At 48.3% G+C, this 27,349-nt stretch overlaps 1 protein-coding gene across 3 annotated transcripts in view; it reads left to right on the forward strand.

Annotated features, from left to right (window-relative positions):
* The window catches only part of CTBP1 (C-terminal binding protein 1), a 957,378-nt gene that overhangs the window by 604,043 nt on the left and 325,986 nt on the right, over positions 1 to 27,349 (forward strand). The gene's annotated exons all lie outside the window — the stretch shown is intronic.

Here is a 27,349-nt window from a genome sequence, read left to right on the forward strand (position 1 = left end):
GAGGTGTGATGTGTTCAGAATAGGCTGAAAATGAGTGTAAATTATGTTTTTTGAGGTTAATAATACTTTGGGATCAAAATTACCCCCAAATTCTATGATTTAAGCTGTTTTTTAGGGTTTTTTGAAAAAAACACCCGAATCCAAAACACACCCGAATCCGACAAAAAAAATTCGGTGAGGTTTTGCCAAAACGCGGTCGAACCCAAAACACGGCCGCGGAACCGAACCCAAAACCAAAACACAAAACCCGAAAAATTTCAGGCGCTCATCTCTAATATACTGGTGGTCAGGTCACTGGTCACTAGTCACACTGGCAGTGGCACTCCTGCAGCAAAAGTGTGCACTGTTTAATTTTAATATAATATTATGTACTCCTGGCTCCTGCTATAACCTATAACTGGCACTGCAGTGCTCCCCAGTCTCCCCCACAATTATAAGCTGTGTGAGCTGAGCACAGTCAGATATATATATACATTGATGCAGCACACTGGGCTGAGCAGTGCACACAGATATGGTATGTGACTGAGTCACTGTGTGTATCGTTTTTTTCAGGCAGAGAACGGATATATTAAATAAAACAAACAACTGCACTGTCTGGTGGTCACTGTGGTCGTCAGTCACTAAACTCTGCACTCTCTTCTACAGTATCACAGCCTCAGGTCAATCTCTTTCTCTCTCTCTCAACCCTAATCTAAATGGAGAGGACGCCAGCCACGTCCTCTCCCTATCAATCTCAATGCACGTGTGAAAATGGCGGCGACGCGCGGCTCCTTATATAGAATCCGAGTCTCGCGAGAATCCGACAGCGTCATGATGACGTTCGGGCGCGCTCGGGTTAACCGAGCAAGGCGGGAAGATCCGAGTCGCTCGGACCCGTGAAAAAAAACATGAAGTTCGGGCGGGTTCGGATTCAGAGAAACCGAACCCGCTCATCTCTAGTAGATAGGGGGGAAAAAACATCCTTTTACTGCAGCGTCCTATGTCCTGCTGCCAGTCCACCTGCCCCCTCCAGCATCAATAATCCCCACTCCCTAGCCGCGGCGCAGGTGGAACAAAAGCTCCTGTGGTCACCGGCATAGATGTGTATGAAAGCGGCGCAGCAGAAGGCTTTCATAGCCCTCCCTGCACTGCATACTTTCTGAGCCCCGGAGCCTCCTCTGCGCATGATGTCACAGAACTGCCTCCCTGCCACAGCTGCGCCCAGATCCCCAGAGGCCCTGACTCCGCAACACAGCACCTGGGCTGCCAGCCTGGAAGCCCCGAGATGGCTAATGTAACGGATAGAGTGGGTGATATCGTGGAGGGTAATGTCTGGACGCTGAATCAATGTAAAAGGTGACAGTGCTGTGCAGTGCAGTGGGTGTGCAGTCTGGGCCAGTGCTAGGGTGTTCGGCGACCCCTGCAAATGGGTGGTCTTCAGTATACCGGCTGTCGGGATCCCGGCGCACAGTATACCGGCACCGGAATCCCGACAGCCGGCATACCGACACATTCCACCTCGTGGGGGTCCACGACCCCCCCGGAGGGAGAATAAAATAGCGTGGCGCGCGTAGCACCCCACCGTGCCCGCAGCGTGGCAAGCGCAGCAAGCCCGCAAGGGGCTCATTTGCGCTCGCCACACTGTCGATATGCCAGCGGTCGGGCTCCCGACGCCTGGTATGCTGGTCACCGGGAGCCCGACCGCCGGCATACCATACTACACCCCTGCAAACTATAAATTTGCACCCTCGCATACTTTACAAACGCACATCGCACATAATACCCCCTGTAGTAGAGACACTTACATATGTAACGCCCCCCTGTAGCAGTGACTATACACAAGTAACACCCCCTGTAGCAGTGACGTTTACACACGTAACACCCCCTGTACCAGTGACGCTTACACACGTAATGCCCCCTGGACCAATGCCCCCTGGACCGTTTGTTATATATGACCAGTAACGCTTACACACGTAACGCCTACTGTACCAGTGACGCTTACACACATTATGCCGCAGTCACACATACACACACAGCAGACACATATACGTTACGTGTGTTCACGCCATTGCAAGGGGCTTCAACCCTTTAACCATTGCACGCCCTTTGTCCGTGCAATATTTAACCACTCACACAATTATGATTGGAGGTAATACTCCCATATAATAAAAATATTGCACGCCACAAGGGTGTGCAAGGGTTAAGGGGGCGTAGCCCCTTACGACGGTGTGAAGAGCGCCCGTAGGGCGCGATGAATCACCTAGTATATATATATATATATACACACCAATATTAGCAGCACTCCAGGACAGCAGAACAATTTCAGAATAACTGTGTTGTTTTATTGCATATAATCAACGTTTCGGGGTGTTACCTGAAGACGGGGGTAACACCCCGAAACGTTGATAATATGCAATAAAACAACACAGTTATTCTGAAATTGTTCTGCTGTCCTGGAGTGCTGCTAATATTGGTGTGTATATCGGAGAGGTGCTGTCCTCTCATAGAAGGCACCCAGGCAAAGTATCCCAGCTATACAGGCGGAGTGCCGGACCTGGATATACTATATATATATATATATATATATATATAATACTGCACAGGGCTATGGTGTATATTCTACAGTGCATTGCTGTTATTAACCTGGTACATTATCATGCATGCTCTAGCAGCATTTATATGAGTGTACCCAGAACTTTGTGGGCCCCATACCAACATATTTAAGGGGCCACTGTCCCAATGCTCGATAATAGTGCCCTAGTTCATTTTCTGAACCATTATAGTGCCCTAGTTTACATTATGTCACATTGTAGGTCTGCCGGTACACATTATGCCGCACATTTTCCCCAATTCACACTATGCCTGATTCAGATTTTAGGTGCTATCGCTGCAGCTTACATAGAAACAGCAGCAATGCATTAATATGGTAATGCAGCAGGGGGCGTCACTCCTGCTGCATTACTAGGATGCAGTATTGGATCTTCCCCAGCACCATCAGTCGGCTTGCAGCACCCATGAGGATACGAAAGCCGCCCGTCTCAGCGGCCAGGTAATCTCTGTGAAACAGGGAGATCCCTGTCCTCTTCCTTTCCCCTAATGGCAGCAACATGACTCCATTTTCACAAACTGAGCCCATTGCCGCCACCAGATTGGACAGATGGAGGGCCAGATAATTGTATAGTGTATGCCCAGCTTTAGCAGGCAAATGCATTAATTGGTATGCAACTTTATAACCTGGGTACAGGCCCCCCTAAGCCTCTGGACCCTAAAGCAATGGCACCCCTTGCACCCACTATAGTTACGCCAATGAGTATTTACTATATATATTTATCAAGGGGCCCAGACCATGCACTCTCTAGTGGTTAGTCAAACTTCTGTGGGGGATGGCCACACACCCTCTGGAGACTGACCACACCCCTAAAAATGGGCCCCTACCACTACATTCTCTTGGTGGGCCCTTCATGCCCCATTCCGACACTGCTCTGTTGCTTGGATGGTTTTCACTATTTATTACTCAATGTGCTTTCTGAACACAGCTAAAATGCTCTTCGGAATATGCCAAATTCACACCTCCCAACATGACCCATTCCAGGAGGGACAAAATGCTGTCTACCTGGATTTTTCCTCTTAATATATGATTGGCATCACCTGGTTTGAACTATTTAATTGATAAGAAAAGCTTTCCAACACAGGTGATGGCAATCATAAATTAAGAGGGAAGTCCACGTAGAGAGCATTTTGTCTAGGTTGGGAGGTACATGTTCCTGCACTTCCCTCTTAACTTATAATTGCCATCACCTGTGGTGGAACCCCTTTCTTAACAATTAAAACTGTGCATACATTATACAATTATCTGACATAAGATCTGACAGATCTGGCTGGTTGGAATGTACATATGGTAATATATGAGAGTAAACGACAATCGACAATTTGTTCCCAAACACTAGAAAAACGGATTTAACCAATTTGCATGAATAACAGTTTTCCAGTGTTTGGGAGCAAATGGTCGATTGTCGTTTGTTCTCATCCATTTCCTGATTCAGAGGCGTAACTAGGGTTTTTGGAGTCCAGGGCAAGACCAAAAATGGCGCCCCCCCCCCCCCCCCCCACACACACACACACACACACACACGCACACACAAAAAAAAACCCAAACAAAAAAACAAAACAAAAGGAAAGTATGTACGCACACCACCGGTGTCACTGTATATAAAGATGTCAGGGTGTGTATGTATAGATGTAGGTGCAGTGGTTGAAGTGGTATTTTTGAAGAGGGAATGAAAAAGTGAAGGTTGTAATTATGCGCGCGCGGCGGAAAAAGGGGGCATGGTCACTCAAAAGGGGCGTGTCCTTCAGTGTAGTAGGTCCCCTTCCACATTATAGCACACGGTATGAGCCGAAATTCACATTATAGCACATGGTATGAGCCAAAATTCACATTATAGCACATGGTATGAGCCAAAATTCACATTATAGAGTGAGGGGATCCTACCCCTTAATTAACAAGGCCTGTGTGGCACTGTGGTGAGGGGAGCCTACCCCCTTAATTGACTAATTGCAGAGTTTAGCAGCGGAAGGGTTGCAGCGGTTTCTCACCCCCAGCTGCGGCGCTTCTACCACCTCGGACACTTCACGTCTTCGGCGCCACCCGGGATGCAGAGCACCGCACCGGGGATGCACCCTTTTCAGTGTGGTTTGCTGCACTCCGAATCTTCTCTCCTGCTGCAAGATCCTGATGTGTGCCGTCCTCCCCGCTGTTCCGTGCCATCTTCTTTAAGCCAGCCAGGATCTTCTGCGGGTCCTTGCTCCGGTAAGCGAGTGTCCTCCGTGATGCCGGTGCTCCCGTCGCTGGTCAGTCTCCTCCCTTGCTGCAGGGTCCTGGTCCACTGAAGGTTGGATGTCCTTCCCCGGTCTGCGGCTGGCTGGATTCCTCCTCTTCTGCAGCGTCTTCTCCACTCAGCGCGGACGGCTCTGGTCGCTCTGGTGACATGCAGCTCCTCCCTGGCGTTGGTCCCCTCCTGTCCCTCGTGTCTCTTCAGCTGGTGCACATGTCTCCGCTCCTCCTCTGGTCTTCGGCGAGTCCTCCAGGGCTCCTTCCTACATGCTGCTGCTGGTTAAAAAAATATATATATACCGTATATACTCGAGTATAAGCCGACTTTTTCAGCACTTTTTTTTGTGCTGAAAAAGCCACCTCGGCTTATACTCGAGTCAGTGCACAGTGACAGGGAGTGCAGTGTGAAGGATGGACACGGAGCGCGCAGCGCGCGGCTCTCCTGTGTCCCTCCTTCATCTCCGGCGGCAGCGGCGGGTCTATTAAAGGAAGTACCCGTTCGTGACCTCTGATCACGAACCGGCACTTCCTTTAATAGACCCGCCGCGGTCGCCGGAGATGCAGGAGGGACACAGGAGAGCCACGCGCTGTGCGCTCCGTGTCCCTCCTTCAGAAGACAGCGCGGGATCGACGGAGGGGGATTGGCAGCAGCATGAGGGGCACATCTGGCAGCAGCATGAGGGGCATATTTGGCAGCAGCATGAGGGCATATCTGGCAGCAGCATGAGGGGCATATCTGGCAGCATGAGGGCATATCTGGCAGCAGCATGAGGGCATATCTGGCAGCAGCATGAGGAGCATATCTGGCAGCAGCATGAGGGCATATCTGGCAGCAGCATGAGGGGCATATCTGGCAGCATGAGGGCATATCTGGCAGCAGCATAAGGGCATATCTGGCAGCATGAGGGCATATCTTGCACATCTGGCACTGTGGGGCATATTTGGCAGCATGAGGGCATATCTGGCACATCAGGCACTGTGGGGGCATATCTGGCACTGTGGGGGCATATCTGGCACTGTGGGGGCAAATCTGGCAGAATGAGGGCATATCTGGCACTGTGGGGGCATATCTGGCAGTATGAGGGCATATCTGGCACTGTGGGGGCATATCTGGCAGTATGAGGCCATATCTGGCACTGAGGGCTGTGTACGGCTAGAGCTGCATTTCCCACCCTAGGCTTATACTCGAGTCAATAAGTTTTCCCAGGTTTTTGTGGTAAAATTAGGTGCCTCTGCTTATATTCGGGTCGACTTATACTCGAGTATATACGGTACTTCCGGGTCTGTGGAAAAGTGCCGCTACTTTGACTATATATATATATATATATATATATGTTATGATTCCCAGCACTCCTGACCAGAGGAGATCTTATGACAATGACCAGAGCGCTGGAATGAAATGCTGGTAACGGGAGCAGGAAAGACTAGTTGCCCCTGGCGCCCTAACTCTATTGTCTCACCCGTGCTATCGGAAATCCCTTGCGAGACTATGGTTTCTTGAGCCCTTGGCAGCCACGTTTGAAGGGCGGATTATGTCTGCCCAACTCCGGTGCCCCCCGGTCTTAATGAGAGACAAAGGGAAATCCGAGGCAGGATGATAACAAGAGGACCTCTGACTGACAACAGGCCAGGGGCAACAAGCTAACTAGCAAAGACCTGAAGTATGTGCGGAAAAACCGCCAGGGAAAAGGACAACCAAAAATCCACTTGTCCAATACTCCTACCCAGGACCGCCGGATACCAGAGTGGACCTGTGGAAGCGGAACCCTCCGCAAAATGCTCCAAAACACAAATAATAAATGGTAAAGCGGCCAAGCCGCAACACACGGCAAAGCCGCGACTCACGAACACCACTGGATGTTAAACGGTGATCAGTCAGGACTCCAGGAACAAGATGACAACTTCCGAGTACAGGACTACTGGAGACTGGAACGACCGGATACAGCAAGACTGGAAACAGACTCTCAGCAAACAAGGACAGCATGCAGGAAGCTATTACCGGCGTCTGTGAGAAGTCCTGAGAGTGCATATAAACAGGAGTCCTCCAATCAGCTGCTGACAGGGCTGATTACATAAATGCCGTGCAGCTGCCTTGCTGCACGGCCAGGAAACAGGTGCACAATCATTTTAACTGGACCCAGCAACGGGGAACGCGGTCCGCCAGTGGCGTCCCCGTTGCTAGGGTCCGTGCGGCTCAGTGCACCCGGCGTCTAGCGTTGCCAGGGAGCCGGCGGCTGTACGCGTACGGCGTCCCTGGTTGCCAGGCGCTGGGCCGCACCGACGAGCGGACCCCGGCGCCTAACAGTACCCCCCCTTGAGGAGGGGTCAAGGAACCCCTAAAGCCAGGCTTCCGAGGAAATTCCCGAAAAAATGCCCTCTTGAGCCTCGGGGCATGAAGATCCTTATCCAGGACCCAAGACCTTTCCTCTGGACCATAGCCTCTCCAGTGAACCAGAAAATAAAGCCTGCCCCGGGACAATTTGGAATCGAGAACCTTCTCCACCAGGAACTCCTGTTGTCCCTGTACATCCACTGGAGATCTTCCCTGAGAGATCTTCCGAGGAAATCTACTGGAAGAAACGTATGGTTTCAACAGGGAGCAATGAAACGTATTTCCAATCCGGAGAGATCTTGGTAAACATAACCGGAAAGCAACTGGGTTGACTTTTTTAATAATATGAAATGGTCCAATAAATTTGGGTCCCAATCTAGCAGAGGATTGTCGAAGTCTAATGTTACGAGTCGACAACCATACCCTATCTCCCACCTTAAAAGTGCAAGGACGTCGGAGCCTGTCAGAAAATTTTTTCTCTTGAAAGGCCGCTTTTCTGAGAGCAAGGTGCACTTTTTTCCAAATGGCTCTGAGATGGGAGGTTAAGGTTAGCGAGGAAACTGAGGAATGTTGAAAAAAAGAATTAGCTCTGGGGTGAAAACCAAAAACTGAAAAGAATGGAGACACATTAGTGGAGGAATGACAAGAATTATTGTAAGCAAACTCCGCCAATGGAAGAAACTCGGACCAATCATTCTGGAGTTTGGCTGAGTACAAACGCAAATACTGTTTCAATGATTGGTTAACTCGCTCGGTTTGCCCGTTGGATTGGGGGTGGTAACCGGATGTTAATGACAATTTCATCTTTAATAAAGCACAAAAACACTTCCAGAATTGTGCAATGAATTGTGGACCCCGATCAGAAACAATATCAGTGGGCAACCCATGAAGTCTGAAAACATTGCGGAGAAACAAAACTGCCAATCCTTGGGCAGATGGCAGTCGGGGAAGAGCAATGAAATGAGCCATCTTGCTAAAACGGTCCACTACCACCCATATGACTCGGAATCCGGCTGAAAGGGGAAGGTCTACCACAAAATCCATGGAAATATGAGACCATGGCCTGAGGGGGACATTTAAGGGCATAAGTTGCCCGATAGGCAAGGAACGGGGAACCTTATGCTGTGCACAAACCTGACATGAAAAAACAAACTCCTTAACGTCTTTAGAAAGACCAGGTCACCATACTGAGCGGGAGACTAACTCCAAAGTCTTAGAGATCCCCGGATGCCCGGAAACTTTGTTATCATGGAACTCAGTCAAAACAGTAGCTCTCAAAAACTCAGGGACGTAAAGACGACCAGCAGGAGTATTTCCAGGAGCTTGGTGTTGAAGCTGTTTTAACTGGGTAAATAAATCTTGTGTGAGGCCTGCCCAAATGACTGAAGATGGAAGTATGGGAGTAACAGGACTGTTATTGTGAACCGGAAGAAAACTGCGTGACAGGGCATCCGCCTTGGTATTCTTGGAACCTGGCCTGAAAGTGATAATAAATTTGAAACGAGTAAAGAATAAAGCCCAACGAGCCTGCCGGGCATTCAGCCGCTTAGCTGATTCGATGTATTGCAGGTTTTTATGGTCAGTCAATACTGAAATAGTATGTGTTGCCCTCTCCAGCCAATGCCTCCACTCCTCGAAAGCCCATTTTATTGCCAGTAACTCCCGGTTACCAACGTCATAGTTGGATTCAGCGGAGGAGAATTTCCTGGACATAAAGGCACAAGGATGTAGTTCCAGAGACTCCGGATCCTTTTGAGATAGGATAGCCCCCACTCCAACCTCCGAGGCATCAACCTCCACAACGAAGGGCAATTCTGGATTGGGATGTCTGAGGACTGGAGCCGAGACAAAAGCTTGTTTCAGGGCCCGAAAGGACAACTCAGCTTCACGCGACCAGTTGGTAGGATCCGCTCCTTTCTTTGTCAGAGCCACAATGGGAGCAACCAGGTCGGAAAAAGAATGAATGAACCTCCTATAATAATTCGCAAACCCTAAAAAGCGCTGAATTGCTTTTAAATTGGTGGGTTGCGCCCAACTAAGGATGGCCTGGAGCTTCTTAGGTTCCATGAAAAATCCCCGAGGGGAAATAATGTACCCTAAAAAAGATACCTCCGTGACATGAAACTCACATTTCTCCAGCTTGGCATATAGATGATTCTCACGTAACTTTTGAAGAACCTGACGCACCTGGGTAACATGTTGTTCAATTGAGTCAGAATAAATCAGGATGTCGTCTAAGTAAACGACCACGAATTTCCCTAGGAAGTCACGGAGCACATCGTTAATGAGGTCCTGGAAAACTGCTGGAGCGTTAGACAAGCCGAACGGCATCACCAGGTACTCGTACTGACCCGACTGAGTACTGAAGGCCGCCTTCCACTCATCTCCAGACTTGATTCGGATGAGATTATACGCTCCTCTTAGGTCAATTTTAGAAAAAATCACAGCCGAACGCAGCTGATCAAAGAGGACAGAAATCAGCGGCAGAGGATAAGTATTTTTTACTGAGATTTTATTCAGGGCTCTAAAGTCAATGCAAGGTCTAAGCGAGCCATCCTTTTTCTCCACAAAGAAGAAGCCTGCACTTAAAGGAGATTTTGATGGCCTAATAAATCCTTTCCCTAGGCTCTCCTTAACATAATCATTCATGGCCGCAGTTTCTTGCCCGGATAAAGCATATAACCTTCCCTTTGGCAATGCGGCACCAGGAATTAGCTCAATAGCACAATCATAAGGCCGATGTGGAGGCAGAATGTCTGCATTGCCCTTGGAGAACACATCAGCAAACTCTTGGTATTCCACGGGAATGAGTTCAGGAATGGCAGCTGCTATTCTGACTGGAAACGTAATACATTCCTTATCACAGAAGGTACCCCATTGTGAAATCTCCCCCGACCGCCAATCAATGGTGGGATTATGAAAGGCCAGCCAAGGGTGACCCAGAACCACTGGAACTGCTGGGCAATGGGTAAGGAAGAACTCGATTTTTTCAGAATGAAGAGCTCCTACCGTAAGTAGTACAGGGGGTGTACAGAGGGAAATAACCCCATTGGACAGTGGACTCCCATCTAAGCCATGCATGGTGACACACCTACCCAAAGATAACTGAGGAATGCCTAAGGCCTTAGCCCAAGTTAAATCCATAAAGTTTCCTGCAGCTCCACTGTCAACAAAAGCCGACACCGAAGAACTGAGGCTGCCAAAGGAAACTTTAGCTGGGACTAAAAGGGAGTTATTCGAGGAGATAAGCTGCAGACCTAGGTGAACCCCCTCACAATTCACCTGGTCGAGGCGTTTCCCGACTTGTTCGGACAATTACGAGCAAAATGTCCCTTACCCCCACAGTACAAACAAAGACCAGAGTTTTGCCTTCTGGCTCTTTCTTCAGGAGACAGCCGGGAGAGACCCATCTGCATGGGCTCCTCTACGTCCTCAGGAATGGAATATACACATGGAGTTGACCTGATAGGTGCTCCTTTTTCAGCCCTCCGCTCTCTGAGACGACGATCAATCTTAATAGAAAGCTCCATGAGTTTATCGAGAGTCTCAGGAGCGGGATACTGAAGGAGACTGTCTTTTATAGACTCTGATAAGCCGAGGCGAAACTGACTGCGCAGGGCTGGGTCATTCCAGCCACAGTCGTTCGACCAACGGCGAAACTCCGTACAATAAACCTCTGCAGGATTCCTACCCTGTCTGAGAGCGCGCAACTGACCTTCAGCGGATGCCTCTCTATCAGGGTCATCATACAATAGCCCTAAAGACCCAAAAAAGGCGTCTACTGACAACAAGGCCGGATCCTCTGCTTTTAAACCAAATGCCCAGGTCTGAGGATCCCCCTGGAGCAAAGAAATAATAATCCCAACCCGCTGAGATTCAGTACCCGAGGAGATAGGTCTTAAACGAAAATAAAGTTTACAGGATTCTTTAAAATTAAAAAACTCTTTCCTATCACCAGAAAAACGGTCAGGCAAATGCATCTTTGGTTCAGGGACTACCTTCGGGGAAGTTCGCAAAAGATCTTCCTGCGACTTCACCCGAAGGGAAAGATCCTGAACCATCTGAGTAAGTTCTTGAATCTGGCTGACTAAGAGCTGACCAGGATTTGGCCCTAAACCTGTTGGATTCATGAGGCCGATAAACTCTTACAAAACTGAATGAGAAAAAAAATTAAACCCCGTTTAATTTTAAGTTTTGGTTTGGCCGGTAATAATGTTATGATTCCCAGCACTCCTGACCAGAGGAGATCTTATGACAATGACCAGAGCGCTGGAATGAAATGCTGGTAACGGGAGCAGGAAAGACTAGTTGCCCCTGGCGCCCTAACTCTATTGTCTCACCCGTGCTATCGGAAATCCCTTGCGAGACTATGGTTTCTTGAGCCCTTGGCAGCCACGTTTGAAGGGCGGATTATGTCTGCCCAACTCCGGTGCCCCCCGGTCTTAATGAGAGACAAAGGGAAATCCGAGGCAGGATGATAACAAGAGGACCTCTGACTGACAACAGGCCAGGGGCAACAAGCTAACTAGCAAAGACCTGAAGTATGTGCGGAAAAACCGCCAGGGAAAAGGACAACCAAAAATCCACTTGTCCAATACTCCTACCCAGCACCGTCGGATACCAGAGTGGACCTGTGGAAGCGGAACCCTCCGCAAAATGCTCCAAAACACAAATAATAAATGGTAAAGCGGCCAAGCCGCAACACACGGCAAAGCCGCGACTCACGGACACCACTGGATGTTAAACGGTGATCAGTCAGGACTCCAGGAACAAGATGACAACTTCCGAGTACAGGACTACTGGAGACTGGAACGACCGGATACAGCAAGACTGGAAACAGACTCTCAGCAAACAAGGACAGCATGCAGGAAGCTATTACCGGCTCTTGTTGAGAAATCCTGAGAGTGCATATAAACAGGAGTCCTCCAATCAGCTGCTGACAGGGCTGATTACATAAATGCCGTGCAGCTGCCTTGATGCACGGCCAGGAAACAGGTGCACAATCATTTTAACTGGACCCAGCAACGGGGAACGCGGTCCGCCAGTGGCGTCCCCGTTGCTAGGGTCTGTGCGGCTCAGTGCACCCGGCGTCTAGCGTTGCCAGGGAGCCGGCGGCTATACGCGTACGGCGTCCCTGGTTGCCAGGCGCCGGGCCGCACCTACGAGCGGACCCCGGCGCCTAACATATATATATATATAATACAGCAAAATTACCGGCACTCCACCTGTAATAATAAGTGCCCCAGGTGCCATCCAGCTAAAATAGCATGTATGTGATCCAGAGACGGCGGCACTCCACGAGGACTTGCAAGCATAAAGAAATAATGAGGCAAACACCCCTGTTGTGCTGTTAACGTTTCAGTTGTTTAAAACTTTCGTCAGAACAATACAAACATTGTAAAACTCTTACCTTTATACATTCACCATCACCCCCTCTGCTCCCACGGCGCGGCAGCCAGGCGGGTCCGGATGACGTCACTCGCCCACGTGTGCGGCGCGCTCCTTTCCCCGTCATGGCGCCGGTTACCTAGGGAACATATATACAAATACACAGAATGAAAACAAAACAGTGTAAATAAACACCAGTAACGTGCGATCCAGTGCACATCAATGTTGGAGTTTACGGGCTCGTTCTATATCATTGATTATAAGCATTAGAGAATGTAAATTAACCCCTACATCGGACTTTAGAGAAAACAACGTACACCCAGTTGCTCTTTCAAGCCCACTGGAACAAGGGTATTTAATCGGTGGATCCATCTAGCCTCCCTACGGAGGAGCGCTTGATTTCTATCCCCACCTCTTATACTAGCAGGTTGCTGATCAATAATCTTATATCTCAGCGATGCCAAGTTGTGCTTTGCCATTTTGAAATGTATATATATATATATATACGCACACACCCACCCACATAAAACACACACATGAAACACACGCATACTCCTGCTTACCCCTCCAGCGCCAGACACACACACACAGAAACACGCATACTCCTGCTTACCCCTTCAGGCAGTACACACACACACACACACACACACACACACACACACACACACACACACACACACACGCACACTCATCCTTACCCCACCAGTGCTGGACACACAAACAGGCACAGGCACACACACACACCTGCTTACCCCTCCAGCAACATACATTACACACACACACACACACACACACACACACACACACACACACACACACACACACACACACACACATCCCTTCTTACCCCTCCATTGCTGGACACAATACAGTATATATATTATACCCCTTTTACACTCGCAGTGAAAGGTCATTCCCGGGAATGACCCTTTCACATTAGCGGGCCGACCCGGCATATTGCCGGGACGGTGACCTCACCGCCGACTCTAGCAGAGGCGGTGCTTGGAGATAATCTTCTCCAAGCACCGCCTCCTCCTATGCAGAGAACGGGATGCTTGTCCCGAGAAATTGTCCCTGTACCCATTCACACTCACAAAAATCCCGGGATGATGCGCGTTCACGTGTAATATCCGGGGATTTTTCTGCGAGTGTAAAAGGGGTATAAGTTAGCATTAGCACGTGTACATACACAGTATATTAGTGTTAGCACGTGTGTGTGTCTGTGTGTGCATATATATAAACATATATATATATATATATATATATAAAAAATATATATACACACATATATACAGTATATATATAGGAGTTACTAGTTATTAGCTCATGTGTATGTAGGGGTATATATATATATATATATATATAAAATTATTAGCAGCACAGTATATATACATAGTCAGTGGCACACATCACCTGAGCAGGAAGGCCGCCAGCAGCAGCAGGGACAAGGCGGCCAGTCTCCGGCGCTGCTCCCGCCTCAATTGCTCCGGCTCCAGCTGCCGCCCCAGCACTGATGAGTGACCGGGATCAGCGCCGCCTGGTTACCGCGGCAACGCCACGCTGTCTCCTTCCGCCCCTCCCCGCACAGCAATGCCGGGCACTGATTGGCTGCTTCACAGGGAGACACGACGTAGCTCCGCTCCAAAAATCTCAGCTGCTGCTGCTGTGTCCATCTCCCGACCAAGTGTCACAGCGGCAGTCGGCTGGCTGACAGCAGATCCTGGGCTCATCCACGTCTGGAGGAGTAGCAGCGGCAGGCAGCATGGGGCGAGCGGCCCGTGCCGGTGGCGCCCCCTTCTGCTGGGGCTGCCACGGCGCCCAGGGCACGTGCCCTGCTCGCCCCATGCTAGTTACGCCTCTGACCTGAATTTCATTCCAAACAGCCTGATCTGCCAGATAATTGTATAGTGTACAACTCAGTGTCCCTGGGGCCACCACAAGCCTTTATCCGGCCCTGTATAAGTAGGTTTACTTACCATACTATCCTTTTAAACCGGAACACTCATGAATTACACATATCCTGTGGCTGGCTGACTTCAAGTCTGAATTTCACCAGGTTTTAATCAGCCACAGAACCTGTGTAATCCATGAGTGTCCTGGTTTAAAGGGGTGTATTGCTTGACCAGGGGCTGGCTGGGCAGGGTGCCATCTGCCCCTCGGGCCAGTGCAATTCTAGTGTTCCAGGGCCATTTATGCATTGCATTCCCGGTGAAAAGCTAAGCCACTTGCTTGAGTCTGCCCCCCAGGCTGAAAGTTGCCGGCCAGCCCTTGTGCTTGACCGACGGCCAGCAAGGAGGAGGGGGGGGCAAGCGGGCTCGGTTGCGACCTGCAGTTGCCACGGGTACTATTCCCACTCTATGGGTGTCAAGTGGGAATAGTCCCTGTTGGTTGACATGCCAAACGTCGGAATAGTGAGGGGGCGGGATGTAGGGGGAGGTAATGTGAGACCGCTGGTCACATAACTACGTCACATTTAAAGGGATAGTTTGGTAAGCCTATGTATAAGGGTTAGCCCTGATAAACCTTTCTATCCTCCAAAGATGTCCCTGCTTGAACCCAGGTGAGTTGTTCAAGCATACTCTTAAATTCTGATCCGATACATAACCTGGTGTTTTTGTATTAAATGCTATAGTACTAGGATTACCATATTATCCATTTAAACCTTGGTTCTGTGGCTGAGTAATATCAGGTGAAATGCAGGTTTAAGGTCAGCCAGCCACAGAACCTTTGTAACCTATGTCCCAGTTTAAAGGGATAGCATGGTAAGCCTATATTGGGGGTCATTCTGACCCAATCGCACGCTGCAGTTTATCGTTGCTTAGCGATTGCCTCTGCCTGATTGACAGGCAGAGGCGGTCGCTGGGCGGGAGGGGGCTGAACGGCGGCGTTGGCCGGACCGTTGGGAGGGCGGGCCATGGCGGCTGCGTGAGCATTCAACCTTTTTCAACTAGCTTCCCGACCTGGCAGGGGCGGAGGCGGCGCTGCGAGATGAGATCATCTCCGCGTTGCCTCTCCCTATGCTGGGAACGGGTCCCGGGTCTCATCGACCCAGGTAATCCGTTCACACTGCACCTGACCTGGTAATAACCCGGGAATAACCCTTCTTTTCCCGGGAATTTAGGAGTGATCCTTTCACACCGCACAGCGACCTGCGACGACCCGGGTCCATATCGGGTTTTCTCTATCGTCCTAGTGGATGCTGGGGTTCCTGAAAGGACCATGGGGAATAGCGGCTCCGCAGGAGACAGGGCACAAAAAGTAAAGCTTTTCCAGATCAGGTGGTGTGCACTGGCTCCTCCCCCTATGACCCTCCTCCAGACTCCAGTTAGATTTTTGTGCCCGGCCGAGAAGGGTGCAATCTAGGTGGCTCTCCTAAAGAGCTGCTTAGAAAAAGTTTAGCTTAGGTTTTTTATTTTACAGTGAGTCCTGCTGGCAACAGGATCACTGCAACGAGGGACTGAGGGGAGAAGAAGTGAACTCACCTGCGTGCAGGATGGATTGGCTTCTTGGCTACTGGACATCAGCTCCAGAGGGACGATCACAGGTACAGCCTGGATGGTCACCGGAGCCGCGCCGCCGGCCCCCTTGCAGATGCTGAAGTCAGAAGAGGTCCAAATCGGCGGCTGAAGACTCCTGCAGTCTTCTAAAGGTAGCGCACAGCACTGCAGCTGTGCGCCATTTTCCTCTCAGCACACTTCACACGCAGTCACTGAGGGTGCAGGGCGCTGGGGGGGGGCGCCCTGGGAGGCAAATGTAACCTATATAAAGGCTAAAAATACCTCACATATAGCCCCCAGAGGCTATATGGAGATATTTAACCCCTGCCTGGATTCACTAAATAGCGGGAGACGAGCCCGCCGGAAAAGGGGCGGGGCCTATCTCCTCAGCACACGGCGCCATTTCCTCTCACAGCTCCGCTGGTCAGGACGGCTCCCAGGTCTCTCCCCTGCACTGCACTACAGAAACAGGGTAAAACAGAGAGGGGGGGCAAATTTATGGCGATATTTTGATATATATAAAGCAGCTATAAGGGAGCACTTATTATAAGGCTATCCCTGTTCTATATAGCGCTTTTGGTGTGTGCTGGCAAACTCTCCCTCTGTCTCCCCAAAGGGCTAGTGGGTCCTGTCTTCGTTAGGAGCATTCCCTGTGTGTCTGCTGTGTGTCGGTACGTGTGTGTCGACATGTATGAGGACGATATTGGTGTGGAGGCGGAGCAATTGCCAAATATGAGGATGTCACCCCCTAGGGAGTCGACACCAGAATGGATGCCTTTATTTATGGAACTACGGGATAGTGTCAACACGCTAAAGCAGTCGTTTGACGACATGAGACGGCCGGACAATCAATTAGTGCCTGTCCAGGCGACTCAAACACCGTCAGGGGCTGTGAAACGCCCTTTGCCTCAGTCGGTCGACACAGACCCAGACACAGGCACTGACTCCAGTGGTGACGGTGACGAATCAACCGTATTTTCCAGTAGGGCCACACGTTATATGATTTTGGCAATGAAGGAGGCGTTACATTTAGCTGATACTACAGGTACCACTAAACAGGGTATTATGTGGGGTGTGAAAAAACTACCTATAGTTTTTCCTGAATCAGAAGAATTAAATGACGTGTGTAATGAAGCGTGGGTTGCCCCTGATAAAAAGCTGATAATTTCAAAGAAATTATTGGCATTATACCCTTTCCCGCCAGAGGTTAGGGAGCGCTGGGAAACACCTCCTAGGGTGGACAAGGCGCTAACACGCTTATCTAAACAAGTGGCGTTACCCTCTCCTGAGACGGCCGCACTTAAAGATCCATCAGATAGGAGGATGGAAAATATCCAAAAAAGTATATACACACATGCAGGTGTTATACTACGACCAGCTATAGCGACTGCCTGGATGTGCAGTGCTGGGGTAGTTTGGTCAGAGTCCCTGATTGAAAATATTGATACCCTGGACAGGGACAATATTTTACTGTCGTTAGAACAAATAAAGGATGCATTTCTTTATATGCGTGATGCACAGAGGGATATCTGCACACTGGCATCACGGGTAAGTGCTATGTCCATTTCGGCCAGAAGAGCTTTATGGACGCGACAGTGGACAGGCGATGCGGATTCAAAACGACATATGGAAGTTTTGCCGTATAAAGGGGAGGAGTTATTTGGAGTCGGTCTATCAGATTTGGTGGCCACGGCTACAGCCGGGAAATCCACCTTTCTACCTCAAGTCACTCCCCAACAGAAAAAGGCACCGACTTTTCAACCGCAGCCCTTTCGTTCCTTTAAAAATAAGAGAGCATATCTGCCACGAGGCAGAGGTCGAGGGAAGAGACAGCAACAGGCAGCTCCTTCCCAGGAACAGAAGCCTTCCCCGGCTTCTACAAAAGCCTCAGCATGACGCTGGGGCTTCTCAAGCGGACTCGGGGACGGTGGGTGGTCGTCTCAAAAATTACAGCGCGCAGTGGGCTCACTCGCAGGTAGATCCCTGGATCCTGCAGATAATATCTCAGGGGTACAGGTTGGAATTAGAGACAGATCCACCTCACCGTTTCCTGAAGTCTGCTTTACCAACGTCCCCCTCCGAAAGGGAGACGGTTTTGGAAGCCATTCACAAGCTGTACTCTCAGCAGGTGATAGTCAAGGTACCGCTTCTACAACAAGGGAAGGGGTATTATTCCACTCTTTTTGTGGTACCGAAGCCGGATGGCTCGGTAAGGCCTATTCTAAATCTGAAGTCCTTGAACCTGTACATAAAGAAGTTCAAGTTCAAGATGGAGTCACTCAGAGCAGTGATAGCGAACCTGGAAGAGGGGGACTTTATGGTATCCTTGGACATCAAGGATGCGTATCTCCACGTTCCAATTTACCCCTCACACCAGGGGTACCTCAGGTTCGTTGTACAAAACTGTCACTATCAGTTTCAGACGCTGCCGTTCGGATTGTCCACGGCACCTCGGGTCTTTACAAAGGTAATGGCCGAGATGATGATTCTTCTTCGAAGAAAAGACATATTAATTATCCCATACTTGGACGATCTCCTAATAAGGGCAAGGTCCAGAGAACAGCTAGAGATGGGATTAGCACTGTCGCAAGAAGTGCTAAAACAGCACGGGTGGATTCTGAATATTCCAAAATCCCAGTTAATGCCGACAACTCGTCTGCTGTTCCTAGGGATGATTCTGGACACGGTTCAGAAAAAGGTTTTTCTCCCGGAGGAAAAAGCCAAGGAGTTATCCGAGCTTGTCAGGAACCTCCTAAAACCAGGAAAGGTGTCTGTACATCAATGCACAAGAGTCCTGGGAAAAATGGTGGCTTCTTACGAAGCAATTCCATTCGGCAGATTCCACGCAAGAATTTTCCAAAGGGATCTGTTGGACAAATGGTCAGGGTCGCATCTTCAGATGCACCTGCGGATAACCCTGTCTCCAAGGACAAGGGTGTCTCTTCTGTGGTGGTTGCAGAGTGCTCATCTATTGGAGGGCCGCAGATTCGGCATACAGGATTGGATCCTGGTGACCACGGACGCCAGCCTGAGAGGCTGGGGAGCAGTCACACAAGGAAGAAACTTCCAGGGAGTATGGACGAGCCTGGAAACGTCTCTTCACATAAACATTCTGGAACTAAGAGCAATATACAATGCTCTAAGCCAGGCAGAACCTCTGCTTCAGGGAAAACCGGTGTTGATCCAGTCGGACAACATCACGGCAGTCGCCCATGTGAACAGACAGGGCGGCACAAGAAGCAGGAGTGCAATGGCAGAAGCTGCAAGGATTCTTCGCTGGGCAGAGAATCATGTGATAGCACTGTCAGCAGTGTTCATCCCGGGAGTGGACAACTGGGAAGCAGACTTCCTCAGCAGACACGATCTTCACCCGGGAGAGTGGGGACTTCATCCAGAAGTCTTCCACTTGCTGGTAACCCGTTGGGAAAGACCAATGGTGGACATGATGGCGTCTCGCCTCAACAAAACACTGGACAGGTATTGCGCCAGGTCAAGAGATCCGCAGGCAATAGCTGTGGACGCGCTGGTAACGCCTTGGGTGTACCAGTCGGTGTATGTGTTTCCTCCTCTGCCTCTCATACCAAAAGTATTGAGAATTATACGGCAAAGAGGCGTAAGGACGATACTAGTGGTTCCGGATTGGCCAAGAAGGACTTGGTACCCGGAACTTCAAGAGATGATCACGGAAGATCCGTGGCCTCTACCTCTAAGGAGGGACTTGCTTCAGCAGGGTCCCTGTCTGTTTCAAGACTTACCGCGGCTGCGTTTGACGGCATGGCGGTTGAACGCCGGATCCTAAAGGAAAAAGGCATGCCGGAAGAAGTCATTCCTACTTTGATTAAAGCAAGGAAGGAAGTAACCGTGCAACATTATCACCGAATTTGGCGAAAATATGTTGCGTGGTGCGAAGATCGGAGTGCTCCGACGGAGGAATTTCAACTGGGTCGATTCCTACATTTCCTGCAATCAGGATTGTCTATGGGTCTCAAATTGGGATCTATTAAGGTTCAAATTTCGGCCCTGTCGATTTTCTTTCAAAAAGAATTGGCTTCAGTCCCTGAAGTCCAGACCTTTGTTAAGGGAGTGCTACATATACAGCCTCCTGTGGTGCCTCCAGTGGCACCGTGGGATCTCAATGTGGTTTTGGACTTTCTAAAATCTCATTGGTTTGAACCACTAAAGAAGGTGGATTTGAAATATCTCACATGGAAAGTGACCATGCTTCTAGCCCTGGCTTCGGCCAGGAGAGTGTCAGAACTGGCAGCTTTATCTTACAAAAGCCCATATCTGATTTTCCATTCGGACAGGGCAGAACTGCGGACTCGTCCGCATTTTCTCCCTAAGGTGGTGTCAGCATTTCATCTGAACCAGCCTATTGTAGTGCCTGCGGCTACAAGTGACTTGGAGGACTCCAAGTTACTGGACGTTGTCAGAGCATTAAAAATATATATTGCAAGGACAGCTGGAGTCAGAAAATCTGACTCGTTGTTTATATTGTATGCACCCAACAAGATGGGTGCTCCTGCGTCTAAGCAGACGATTGCTCGTTGGATCTGTAGCACAATCCAACTTGCACATTCTGTGGCAGGCCTGCCACAGCCTAAATCTGTAAAGGCCCACTCCACAAGGAAGGTGGGCTCATCTTGGGCGGCTGCCCGAGGGGTCTCGGCATTACAACTTTGCCGAGCAGCTACGTGGTCAGGGGAGAACACGTTTGTAAAATTTTACAAATTTGATACTCTGGCTAAGGAGGACATGGAGTTCTCTCATTCGGTGCTGCAGAGTCATCCGCACTCTCCCGCCCGTTTGGGAGCTTTGGTATAATCCCCATGGTCCTTTCAGGAACCCCAGCATCCACTAGGACGATAGAGAAAATAAGATTTTACTTACCGATAAATCTATTTCTCGGAGTCCGTAGTGGATGCTGGGCGCCCATCCCAAGTGCGGATTATCTGCAATAATTGTACATAGTTATTGTTAACTAATTCGGGTTATTGTTGAAGGAAGCCATCTTTCAGAGGCTCCGCTGTTATCATACTGTTAACTGGGTTTAGATCACAAGTTGTACGGTGTGATTGGTGTGGCTGGTATGAGTCTTACCCGGGATTCAAAATCCTCCCTTATTGTGTACGCTCGTCCGGGCACAGTACCTAACTGGAGTCTGGAGGAGGGTCATAGGGGGAGGAGCCAGTGCACACCACCTGATCTGGAAAAGCTTTACTTTTTGTGCCCTGTCTCCTGCGGAGCCGCTATTCCCCATGGTCCTTTCAGGAACCCCAGCATCCACTACGGACTCCGAGAAATAGATTTATCGGTAAGTAAAATCTTATTATTTGTGCAATGTGAAAGGGGTATAATGCATCAGGAGGCGTAACACCCCCTGCTGCACTACCATATTATAATGCATCGGTTCTATGTAAGCAGCAGTGATAGGGCCTCCAGCCATTTCTGAATCAGGTCCAAACTGGAGATACTATGTATATACTGCAGGTCCATAATGTCTGATATGAGAGAAATCTGCACAGGGAATGTCTTATCTGGTGTCCAGCAGCAGGTTTGGAGTGAATGGCTGGCTGGTTATAATAAATGGTTTCAGGTACGATTCCACACACAGAACAGCCTTCCACTAAACCATTTCTCCACCTCGACCTCTAAATAATGTAGGACATATCTGCACTTAAATGTAACTGCATGCAGCCAAGTATCATTGGATGGCCCCTACGTCGCTCGGTGATATTACTTGGCTCATAGTCCTAAATTTATCCTGAGCGTTGTACAGCAATATCCCAGTCCACCTAAATAATAGTTATATATAATAAAAATGATTGGTAGTAATCTCCCAGCTGCTGTAACAATAAGGGTCATGCTAATGTAATGTTTTGAAATAATAGCACTCCCTATTTTGAAAGTGATTTAAAAACTGAGTTTAAAAAATAATAAGCTAACGAGCTGTTTGAGATGGAAGAAATATATTACAGGGTGATGTAGAAATCTAGAGAGAAAAGAAAGTAATTAATGCAGAGGCAATAGCGTATTTTTACAAATGGCGTTTCAGTGCATTTTGTGGCGCTTGTTATGGTGTGTGCTTTGTAACGCTAGTTTATGGACTGTCAGCTGTGTGGCATACCACGCGTTCCATTGCAGAATATTCCTACGGTTTATCGCACAAAGCCAGGTTTGCTTAGCATGTAATTTAATCTTATGCTCCAAAGCATCCTCATTACTTGCTTATCACAAAATTATTATTTAATAAAAATACATGCCATGTGATCTATATTTTATTAATTTGGCCAGCCGCTTTATCGATTGTCACAGATGCTATGAATGTATAATTTGTCACAGTTATTGGCGGAGTGTCAGGTTTTACTAGCAGTCTAGAACGTGGGTTTTTGAGGGCACCTTGCATTTGATTCTTACCTGATCTGGAAACACAGTCCTTTGGGAATTAGCAAAAGAAACATTTGTTTGCATTTTGCTGGCAGCCTTTATAAATTAAAATAGGGCTATTAAAGCTGATTAATGACATTTATTGGCAGGAGGCTATGTATACCTCCTGAGCAGATAGGTAAATGTTTCTTCATGTGTTTGTATCGATCTGCAATATAACTTTTTAAAAATACCTTCATTTTTTTTAGAGGGGATGGAGTGTATAATAGTTTTGCAGGTGTAGTAACATCGTACATCCTGAGTCACTTTCAAATGTAGATTTATTTTGAGCCCCGGCATCATTGATAAATCCACGTCTCCTGGGCCCTAACCACGGCTCCTGCTCTACCATGGCCCTAACCACAGCTCCTGCTCCTCTTGAGCCCTAACCACAGCTCCTGCTCCTCTTAGGCCCTAACCATGGCTCCTGCTCCTCTTGGCCCTAACCATGGCTCCTGCTCCTCCTGGTCCCTAACCACAGCTCCTGCTACTCTTAGGCCCTAACCATGGCTCCTGCTCCTCTTAGGCCCTAACCATGGCTCCTGCTCCTCTTGGCCCTAACCATGGCTCCTGCTCCTCCTGGTCCCTAACCACAGCTCCTGCTACTCTTAGGCCATAACCACGGCTCCTGCTCCATCTGGCCCTAACCACGGCTGCTGCTCTTTCTGGGCCCCCTAACCACTGCTCTCGCTCCTCCTGGGCCCTAACCACTCCTCTCGGTCCTCCTGGACCCTAACCACTGCTCTCGCTTCTCTGGGCCCTAGCCACTACTTTGACTTTAGTCACTGGATTGAAATTCGTGGCCTTGGCGCCAAGAAAGATAGATAGGGATCAGCGATCACTGGTGGTTGTACACACAAAGTAGGTGGTCTCTCTTCAACTGTTCCTGTTGACTTTTCCACTGAGGTCCTAAATATAAAGGAACAAATAGTTTGATCTACATTAATAGTGTGTCAGAGCACCAGGGCAGTCGAGAGCCGGGCTGGGCCCAGGTACTTTTCAAGGGGCATGGCCTAACCACAGGAGGTGTGGTCATGTACCCTTAGAAAAAAAAATACTGAAAAAAATATTATTTTAAGCACCTCCATTGCCACACTGCAGCCCAGTACACAGTAGTGTGTGCTGGGCTGAGAAAAAGAGCTCAATTGCTGATGCCAGGTAATGGCCAGGGGGCCTGGGCCCCTATTGGACCCTTACTGGGCCCCTCCATCAGACCTGGGCCCGGGTAATTTGTACCCTCTACCCCCCTCTCCCGGCACCACTGCAGAGCACTGCATGAATACTCTGTGGTGAGGTTCTGACCCTACTTCTTTGTACCTATATCATACTTACCTACTCTCCCATAACATCTGGAAGACTCTCAAAATGTCAAGGAGTCTCCTGGAATAATGCCACGATCCTATGAGAATTGTGTCACGTTGGCCCCGCCTCCTCTTCATAGACCCAGGAATTACCTAATTGACAAAAAGCGTCCAGCCCCATCTGCAGTTAGCTACATCCTCTGCTTCCAGGCTTCTCCCTGCGAAACAAAGCTAGGCAAATATGAACTATCTGGATATGGTTTGCCACTTCATTTCCATCTACATAGCCTAACTTAGTGTTCACTGTAGGTGTAGTGATACATCACATATAAAATGTTATCCTCCAAAATTTAAATATGTTCTCCTCACTGACCAGCACTCTACACCTAGAGTGATCGCACCTCAGCAGAAGAAATGTCACCCCTGGGGCTACTGGATGTCTAAGCGGAGCAACAATTGAATTGCTCCATTTTGCGCCCCTAGTAGTAGTCGCAGGTTAAACAATTGAATATGCCCCATTGAGCCACAACGTGTTTGCAGTAGCTCAATGAAAGTCCCAGTCATCAAAGTTGTGAGGAGGGCCTTCTGTCAGAGACAATAGTCAAACACCCCCCCCCCCCCAACAAAAAATAAAAAATAAAAAAAAATAAAAAAAAATTTCTTTAGATGTTTTTGCAGCAGAGGAACCTGGAGGGAGGGTTTCCTGCTGTGGATGGTTGCAGTTTGTTGTGCCTCATTACATTGCATCGTATCGTATTTACACATTTTACTTCTGCTTAGTAGTAAAACTACTGAAAACTCAACAATGATCTATTTGTCTGTTGCTGATTGGCGTTCCTTACAGTGTCTTTTAAAAGGAGATGTAGATAAAAACTAAATAGGTTTAGAACGAAGTGTCTACCATTAAATATATGTGGGCCAGAGACGATATTAGCCAATAAGGAATAAGGGGAGTTCTTACATATTTTAAAAGCACCAATCAGTTACACAACAAACCAACCTTGTTTTTGCTGTGTATTGGATTGCCGCTTTAAAAATACATGAGAACTTGGAAGAAGTCCCGCACTTCCCGGTTCTTGCACTCTATTACATTCCCCACAATATGTTGCCTGTGAGCTTTTGTTTACAAGATCCAGCAGTGTTTGTTCCCCGATGTAGTAATATTTGGTTTGGTTGCTCTGGGTAACAGACACTGCTATGCAGCCTTGGTACTGTCTCGCTTGCCCTCTCCCACTTTAAACTCCAGTTTGCTTTATATTCTCTGCAGATGATGGCTCTCTGCAAGATAAAATCTTGGTTAAAGCTGGGTATCCCCAAAAGTCCTGATAATCGGGACAGCTGTAGAGTCCCCTAAGTTTGTAAGGTTGGAAGGTATGCACTTCTATAATTGCCCTAAAGCTTAGGAGTGGCTGGAGAACACATCTGGTCTACTTTGTGCATGTATATTTAACCTCCGGTGCATGTGGGCCCTTTAACTGGGAAATGCACAGTGGTGTATTGAGAGTTTGAGACCACCTGTCAATCAATAGTCACAAGTTACGTGGTGGAGACTATGGTGGCCAATCCCGGGATCGGGATCGACGGGATCCCGGGATTTAGGGCCAAAAACGGACGAGATTCAATCCCGTCATTGGAAGCTCCAATCCCGGGGATTGAGGGATCAGCGTTGAGTGTCCACAGGACGCTCAGACTCTGCACGGCTTCCTTCTTCTGGCTCCCCACCAAGTGTGAGAGGTCACGCTGCGCTGTCACACGCCGCTGGGAGCCGCCAGGAGAAAGCGGATGATGTCCCCCCCCCCCCCTGGTATATGGTAAATTATGTGTGCGGGCCGAGGGGGCGGCCACATATTTAAAAGCCAATCCCGCGATTGCCCATTTTTCAATCCCAATACCCAGGATTGGCTTCCCTAGTGGAGACAGAGGCATTGTTTTGGCAGTATATCAATGGTGCATTTTCCCTATTCCTAGATTTCTGATAAAATGTGGTGTGTCATTAGCTGCATGATTTCCAGCTCTGCGGGCGGCCTGTGGCCGTGCTCCATGATTTACTAGGAGTCAGAGGTGAAAATCAGCCTGAAAAGGCACCTCGGGAGGTATGACATTGTGTAATCTCCCAGAGATGGCTCAAGGGTACAAGCGTTTCCAGACTCCTGCTACATCTGATGCCTTGGAAGTCTGTAGCATGAGTACATGGAATTGGTTGGGCTTGCCCAGCGCATTCATGTATAGATCCATCAAATCTACAAGCACGTGTGAAGTGTACTTGCTATACGTGTTTTGTGATACAGTATAGTGTATATGTATTTGGTATGCATATACACTCACTGTGCTTATGAATATGGTGGTTGGAAGGTGCATGGAATTTGCAAACTTACAACGTGCTCCTTTTGCAGTGAAAAAAAAAAAAAAAGGATTTTTGCCTGGAGCAATTATATAATGTAGTTCTCATTAACGAGAACAGTATGTTACAGGTATTCTAATAAGTTTTTTTTTTTATTATTATGTTTTTCTTCCTATTGCTTCTTGCTTCACATATTTATACATGCTTTTATTTCTAGTTCCAGCAGGTTGTTTGTTGTTCTTTTTTTATTTATAAGATGTTACAAGGGTTCCGTATCGCCGTACAAGCAGATAAAACTGATTCATTGATTCAAGTTCAGGCAGTATATAAATTCACATAGATACATCATTGCAATGAGCGGTTAGTATAACTAGTAGGGGAGATGGGTGGACACAATGGTTAGTGGAAACACAGGGCCGGTTCTAGACCAAGTGGTGCCCAGGGTGAAAAGTTTCCTTTGGCACCCCTGCCCCATTAAAAACAGGGGGCAGATAACTTGAAAGCAGCTCCAAATTACAAGGAAATCTTTAGATGTTGGGCATTTGTACTAGAAAAAACTATTGACATAGGGGGTATTTCATATCTGATCATAGATCTATATATAGTGGTTAGAAGGGTAAGGGCACACTAATATATATACTGACTGGGAGGGGGCACCCTATATATACACTGACTGGGAGGGGGGACACTAATATATATACTGACGGGGAATGAGCACACTAATATATATATATACTGACGGGGAGGGGGCACACTAATATATATACTGACGGGGAGGGGGCACACTAATATATATATATACTGACGGGGAGGGGGCACACTAATATATATATATATACTGACGGGGAGGAGGCACACTAATATATATACTGACGGAGAGGGGGCACACTAATATATATACTGACTGGGAGGGGGCACACTATATATACACTGACTGGGAGGGGGCACACTAATATATATATACTGACGGGGAGGGGGCACACTAATATATATATACTGACTGGGAGGGGGCACCCTATATATACACTGACTGGGAGGGGGGACACTAATATATATACTGACGGGGAGTGAGCACACTAATATATATATATATATATATTTATATATATACTGGCTAGGAGGAGAGGGGGCACACTAATGTACACTGCTCAAAAAAATAAAGGGAACACTAAAATAACATATCCTAGATCTGAATGAATGAAATATTCTTATTAAATACTTTGTTCTTTACATAGTTGAATGTGCTGACAA

Source organism: Pseudophryne corroboree, chromosome 1, assembly GCF_028390025.1.
Source record: "Pseudophryne corroboree isolate aPseCor3 chromosome 1, aPseCor3.hap2, whole genome shotgun sequence".
Classification (NCBI taxonomy): Eukaryota; Metazoa; Chordata; class Amphibia; order Anura; family Myobatrachidae; genus Pseudophryne; species Pseudophryne corroboree.